This window comes from Pristiophorus japonicus, chromosome 12, assembly GCF_044704955.1.
Source record: "Pristiophorus japonicus isolate sPriJap1 chromosome 12, sPriJap1.hap1, whole genome shotgun sequence".
Classification (NCBI taxonomy): Eukaryota; Metazoa; Chordata; class Chondrichthyes; family Pristiophoridae; genus Pristiophorus; species Pristiophorus japonicus.
The window spans coordinates 15,236,127-15,243,276 of NC_091988.1; the positions used below are offsets into that span (position 1 = coordinate 15,236,127).

Below are 7,150 nucleotides of genomic sequence, written 5' to 3' on the forward strand. Positions count from 1 at the left end.
GGGGAGACTAGAACTAGGGGGCACAGCCTCAAAATACGGGGGAGACAATTTAAAACCGAGTTGAGAAGGAATTCCTTCTCCCAGAGGTTTGTGAATCTGTGGAATTCTCTGCCCAAAGAAGCAGTTGAGGCGAGCTCATTGAATGTATTCAAATCACAGATAGATTTTTAACCAATAAGGGAATTAAGGGTTACGGGGAGCGGGCAGGTAAGTGGAGTTGAGTCCACGGCCAGATCAGCCATGATGTTGTTGAATGGTGGAGCAGGCTCGAGGGGCTAGATGGCCTACTCCTGTACCTAATTCTAAGATTAAGACTAAGATCCTTCCTAAATGTTGAATACCCCTGGATGTTGAAACATAGAAACATAGAAAATAGATGCAGGAGTAGGCCATTCGGCCCTTTGAACCTGCACCGCCCTTCAATAAGATCATGGCTGATCATTCCCTCAGTACCACTTTCCTGCTTTCTCTCCATACCCCTTGATCCCCTTAGCAGTAAGGGCCATAGCTAACTCCCTCTTGAATATACCCAATGAACTGGCATCAACAACTCTCTGCGGCAATGAATTCCATAGGTTAAGAACTCTCTAAGAGAAGAAATTTCTCCTCATCTCAGTCCTAAATGGTCTACCCCTTATCCTAAGACTATGTCCCCAGGTTCTGGACTTCCCCAACATTGGGAACATTCTTCCCGCATCTAACCTGTCCAATCCCGTCAGAATCTTATACGTTTCTATGAGAACCCCTCTCATCCTTCTAAACTCCAGTGAATAAAGGCCCAGTTGATCCAGTCTCTCCTCATATGTCAGTCCAGCCATCCCTGGAATCAGTCTGGTGAACTTTTGCTGCACTCCCTCAATAGCAAGAACGTCCTTCCTCAGATTAGGAGACCAAAACTGTACACAATATTCCAGGTGAGGCCTCACTAAGGCCCTGTACAACTGCAGTAAGACCTCCCTGCTCCTATACTCAAATCCCCTAGCTATGAAGGCCAACATACCATTTGCCTTTTTCACCACCTGCTGTACCTGCATGCCCACTTTCAATGACTGATGAACCATGACACCCAGGCCTCGTTGCACCTCCCCTTTTCCTAATCTGCTGCCATCCAGATAATATTCTGCCTTCGTGTTTTTGCCCCCAAAATGGATAACCTCACATTTATCCACATTATACTGCATCTGCCATGCATTTGCCCACTCACCTAACCTGTCCAAGTCACCCTGCAGCCTCTTGGCGTCCTCCTCACAGCTCACACTGCCACCCAGTTTAGTGTCATCCGCAAAGATATGACACTCTATTCCTTCATTCCCAGCCTTGGTCACCCTGGAGCCATGTCTCCGTGATGCCAATTACATCATATCCGTTAACTGCTATCTGCGCAGTTAGTTCATCCACCTTATTCCGAATACTCCTCGCATTGAGGCACAGAGCCTTTAAGCTTGTCTTTTTAACATTCTTTGCCCCTTTAGGATTTTGCTGTAATGCTTTTTGCTTTGGGTTTCTCTGCCCTCCACATTTACTTTTCTTCTTTCGATCTTTTGCTTCTGCCCCCATTCTACTTCCCTCTGTCGCCCTGCATAGGTTCTCATCCCCCTGCCATATTAGTTTAACCCCTCCCCCAGAACCGGTTCCAATGTCCCAGGAATTTGAATCCCTCCCTTCTGCACCACTCCTCAAGCCATGTATTCATCTGAGCTATCCTGCGATTCCTACACTATCGAGCACGTGGCACTGGTAGCAATCCTGAAATTACTACTTTTGAGGTCTTACTTTTTAATTTAGCTCCTAGCTCCCTAAATTCATCTTGTAGGACCTCATCCCTTTTTTTACCTATATCGTTGGTACCTATATGCACCACGACAACTGGCTGTTTACCCTCCCCCTTCAAAATGTCCTGCACCCGCTCTGAGACATCCTTGACCCTTGCACCAGGGAGGCAACATACCATGCTGGAGTTTCGGTGCAGCCGCAGAAACGTCTATCTATTCCTCTTACAATAGAATCCCCTATCACTATAGCTCTCCCACTCTTTCCTGCCCTCCTGTGCAGCAGAGCCACCCATGGTGCCATGGACTTGGCTGCTGCTGCCTTCCCCTGATGAGTCATTCTCCTCAATAGTACCCAAAGCGGTGTATCTGATTTGCAGGGGGATGACCACAGGGAACCCCTGCACTACCTTCCTTCCACTGCTCTTCCTGTTGATCACCCATCCCCTATCTGGCTGTCTAACCTTTACCTGCGGTAAGACCAACTCACTAAATGTGCTATTCACGTCACTCTCAGCATCGCGGATGCTCCAGAGTGAATCCACCCGCAGCTCCAGTGCCACAATGCAGTCTGTCAGGAACTGCAGCCGGACACACTTCCCGCATATGTAGTCGTCAGGGACATTGGAAGCGTCCCTGACTTCCCACATAGTACAGGAGGAGCATAACACGTGTCTGAGCTCTCCTGTCGTGACTTAACCCCTAGTTTAACTTAATTTGGTAACAATAATGCTAAAGGTTACTTACTGATAAAAGAAAAAGAAAAAACTACTCACCAATCACCAACCCCCTTGGCTGTGACGTCCCCTTTCGATTTCTCTCTACTTCTTTTTTGCCTTCTCTCCCTGCTGCAGCTGCACCAGCCGGCCTTTATAGGCTGCTCCGACGTCCCCGAACCACTTGCACGGTTCACAGATGCACAGTACCATGCTTGTCAAGGCTCGGAACCAAACCATAATGTCTGAGTCCTGCTTACTTGCAACACCACTTCCTTACCAGTTGTGAGATGCAAGGAGCCTGCAGCCACACTAGTCTGAAAACACTCAATCTTGGAAACTAAGCAGAGTTAGGCCTGGTTAGTACTTGGATGGGAGATTACCTGGGAATACCAGGTGCAGTAGGCTTTACCCAAAAAAAGGAAAAAACGGCCTTGAAAAATGTTTGAAGTGTCCCTCAGATTGACTTAACTGTTTTATTTTATCCAACCAAAAGAGTTGTGAGGATAGCAGCATCAGGGCAACTGGGGGGGGGGGGGGGGACTCAGAGAGGGAAAAAAACAGAAACTGGGGGGGGGGGACTCAGAGAGGGAAAAAAACAGAAACTAGGGGAGGGAGAGAAAAACAGAAATTGGGAGAGTGGTATTTACTTGGTGATACTGTAGAAAGATACCAGAAGTTGCTTTTGTTTAAACATTACTTATCCTTAAATCCTTGTGTTCTTTCTTTGATTTATGAACGATGGTATTCATCTGAACATAAAAGAAAAAGTCAAGTATTTTATTCAGGGTTTGGCGATATTAAGACACTCAATTAAAGTAAATGCAGCAACATTTGCAAGCAGTGGGGAAAATGTCACCGGATTAAATGTCCTATGAGTAAATATTAAATGATCAAATGCTCACGACTACGTCAAAGTAAAGTTCGCAAACCTCATATCCAATCCTTCAACTCAGCGGAAATTACATTCTCCAACAATGGTACATGGCACAATATTGGCTGCACATACCTTAGTGTGGAAAATACAACTTCATTTAAAATGCACATATTTCTATTTTTTAGTTTGAAAATGCAGTCTCCGCAGAGACTATCAAAAATTGCCATTGCCGACTATATTTCAAGTCGTCATAGCGGGGTATTGGGAAAAGTTTTCAATAAGCAATAATCGCGCCTCGGTTAAACCTCATCGGCTACGATACTGCCACTGCGCAAAGCTAACCAGATTATCCTGACGACCGGAGGTCTAGCAGACCCATACTGTTTACAGTTGTGGCGAATCAAATTAACCGAATGCAGTACATTGCGTGTTACCAACTATAATTGAGTTTTATCAAGTGCCAATGCATTTTGTTTAAATAACTCAGCAGATACGAACATTTGTCTAGCCAAAATTTTTAAATGTAAAGGAAAGGATTATGGGATGTGAATATGCTAATTAAACGCGTGACGTCATGTCAAATGGACTGCAGCGTCCCCCTGCAGTGTGCGTTTTCCGGTGCTCCACTGAGGACAAAGTTTAAAAAGTTGCAACAATACTCTTCAAGTCACTGCTTTAAAAGTTATTTTTAAATAATCACAACTCGATTCAGCCGCAGGTTCCTGTGCGTGTGTAGCCGGTTCGGACACAGCGCTGGGCAGCCTGCTGGTTGCAGTGGTATTAAACTGGCCGGGAGAGAGGTTAATTTTTAGAGTTGTAAGCAAGTCTTCCTGCATTGCCAGGGACTGCCTATGATGAGTTGGCAACTTGACAGAGCTGCTCTGATGAAGGATATATCCACTATTTTTACACTTTTGATGCTGCTGAATACTTTCAGCATTTTTTAATTTCTAATTTCCAGCATTTTGTTTGTATTTTTATTCACGATTTTAAGCATTTGTAGGTTTTCTTCTATCTGCACTTTAATTGATTTAATCTTTTTTTAAATTTGTGATTAGTAGTTCTAATAACGGTAAAACATTTTACGGCCAATATAATTAAACTTTGTTCAAATACATCAAGCAGAGGGTACAAAAGCAGTATGTTACTTCAGTAAACTGAAACGAGATATGTACTCATGCTGTGATATAAAACAGCACAATTTTATTCAATTTATTTATTAACCTGTGTGTGCTTCTCCACCTGTGATTTACAGCCGTTCTTTTGAAGACTCCAGTTCACCATAGAAAACAATCAGATTTAAATCACAAGCTATAAAAAAAATAAAGATTTGCACTTATATAGCACCTTTCACGAGCACCTGACTGGAGGTGGACTGGAGGGTAGCTAATGTAACACCACTTTTTAAAAAAGGAGGAAGAGAGCAAACGGGTAATTATAGACTGGTTAGCCTGACATTAGTAGTGGGGAAAATGTTGGAATCAATCATTAAGGATGAAATAGCAACACATTTGGAAAGCAGTGACAGGATCGGTCCAAGTCAGCATGGATTTATGAAAGGGAAATCATGCTTGACAAATCTTCTGGAATTTTTTGAGGATGTAACTAGTAGAGTGGACAAGGGAGAACCAGTGAATGTAGTGTATTTGGACTTTCAAAAGGCTTTTGACAAGGTCCCACACAAGAGATAGGTGTGAAAAATCAAAGCACATGGTATTGGGGGTAATGTACTGATGTGGATAGAGAACTGGTTGGCAGACAGGAAGCAGAGAGTTGGGATAAATGGGTTCTTTTCAGAATGGCAGGCAGTGACTAGTGGAATACCGCAGAACTCAGTGCTGGGACCCCAGCTCTTTACAATATACATTCATGATTTAGATGAAGGAATTGAGTGTAATATCTCCAAGTTTGCAGATGACACTAAACTGGGTGGCGGTGTGAGCTGTGAGGAGGACGCTAAGAGGCTGCAGGGTGACTTAGACAGGCTAGGTGAGTGGGAAAATACATGGCAGATGCAGTATAATGTGGATAAATGTGAGGTTATCCACTTTGGGGGCAAAAACACGAAGGCAGAATATTATCTGAATGGCGGCAAGTTAGGAAAAGGGGAGATGCAACGAGATCTGGGTGTCATGGTTCATTAGTCATTGAAAGTTGGCATGCAGGTACAGCAGGCGGTGAAGAAGGCAAATGGCGTGCTGGCCTTCATAGCTAGGGGCTTTGAGTATAGGAGCAGGGATGTCTTACTGCAGTTGTACAGGGCCTTGGTGAGGCCTCACCTGGAATATTGTGTGCAGTTTTGGTCTTCTAATCTGAGGAAGGACGTTCTTACTATTGAGGGAGTGCAGCAAAGGTTCACCAGACTGATTCCAGGGATGGCGGGACTGACATATGAGGAGAGACTGGATCAACTGGGCCCTTATACACTGGAGTTTAGAAGCATGAGAGGGGATCTCATAGAAACATATAAGATTCTGACGGGACTGGACAGGTTAGATGCGGGAAGAATGTTCCCAATGTTGGGGAAGTCCAGAACCAGGGGACACAGTCTTCGTATAAGGGGTAGGCCATTTAGGACTGAGATGAGGAGAAACTTCTTCACTCAGAGAGTTGTTATCTGTGGAATTCCCTATCACAGAGAGTTGTTGATGCCAGTTCATTGGATATATTCAAGAGGGAGTTAGATATGGCCCTTACGACTAAAGATATCAAGGGGTATGGAGAGACAGCAGGAAAGGGGTACTGAGGGAATGATCAGCCATGATCTTATTGAATGGTGGTGCAGGCTTGAAGGGCCAAATGGCCTACTCCTGCACCTAGTTTCTATGTTTCTGATGTCCCAAAGCACTTTACAGCCAATGAAACGAAGTGTAGTCACTGTTGTAATGTAGGAAACGTGGCAGACAATTTGTGCACAGCAAGTTCACACAAACAGCAATGTGATGATGACCAGATATCTGCTTTAGTGATGTTAGTTGAGGAATAAAGCTTTATATAATCCCTTTTCAACATTAGTTGAATTTTCTGCTGTCCTATCCTAACTTCACAAAATTCAGATAACTTAAATGGAAGACAAACTGTATCCTATTTTCAAAAGGCCTTGGATAAGGTACCCCATAATAGATGGATGAACAAGGTCAGAGAATGCGGAGTCAGTGGACAGGTAGCAGAATGGATAGTTAGCTGGCTTCGAGACAGAAAACAGAGAGTAGGGGTAAAGGTTGCAGAAGGTGGGTAGTGTTGTTCCACAAGGATCAGTGCTGGGACCACTGTTGTTCACAATTTATATTAACAATTTAGACTTTGGAATAAAAACCACAATTTCTAAATTTTCAGATGACACCAAATTGGGGGCGATAGTCAATACTGAGGAGGTTTGCAACAAATTACAGGAGGACATTAATAAACTTGCAGAATGGGCAGATAATTGGCAAATACACAGATAAATGTGAGGTATTACATTTTGGAAGGAAGAATAGGGAGGTCACTTATTACTTGCAGGATGCGAGTCTAGGTGGGGTATAGGAACAAAGGGATCTTGCAGTACAAATACACAAATCACTAAAAGTTGTGATACAGGTTAGCAAGGCTATAAAAATAGCAAACCAAGCACTAGGGTTTATTTCTAGGGGTATAGAATTGAAAAGCAGGGAAGTTATGCTAAACCTGTATTGAACCTTGGTTAGACCACACTTAGAGTACTGCATATAGTTCTGGTCGCCAGATTATAAAAAGGATATAGAGGCATTGGAAAGGGTGCAGAGAAGATTTACAAGGATAATACCAGA

General features: G+C 43.7%; 1 non-coding gene and 1 pseudogene across 1 annotated transcript; one reads left to right on the forward strand and one right to left on the reverse strand.

Annotated features, from left to right (window-relative positions):
• Positions 1-2,784: 2,784 nt before the first annotated feature.
• On the forward strand, positions 2,785-2,893 carry LOC139277877 (5S ribosomal RNA; annotated as a pseudogene).
• Positions 2,894-3,560: 667 nt separating this feature from the next.
• Positions 3,561-3,701, reverse strand: LOC139277835 (U4 spliceosomal RNA). The gene has a single exon (XR_011596148.1). It is a non-coding gene; the product is annotated as a U4 spliceosomal RNA (small nuclear RNA).
• Between the last annotated feature and the right edge of the window lie 3,449 nt (positions 3,702-7,150).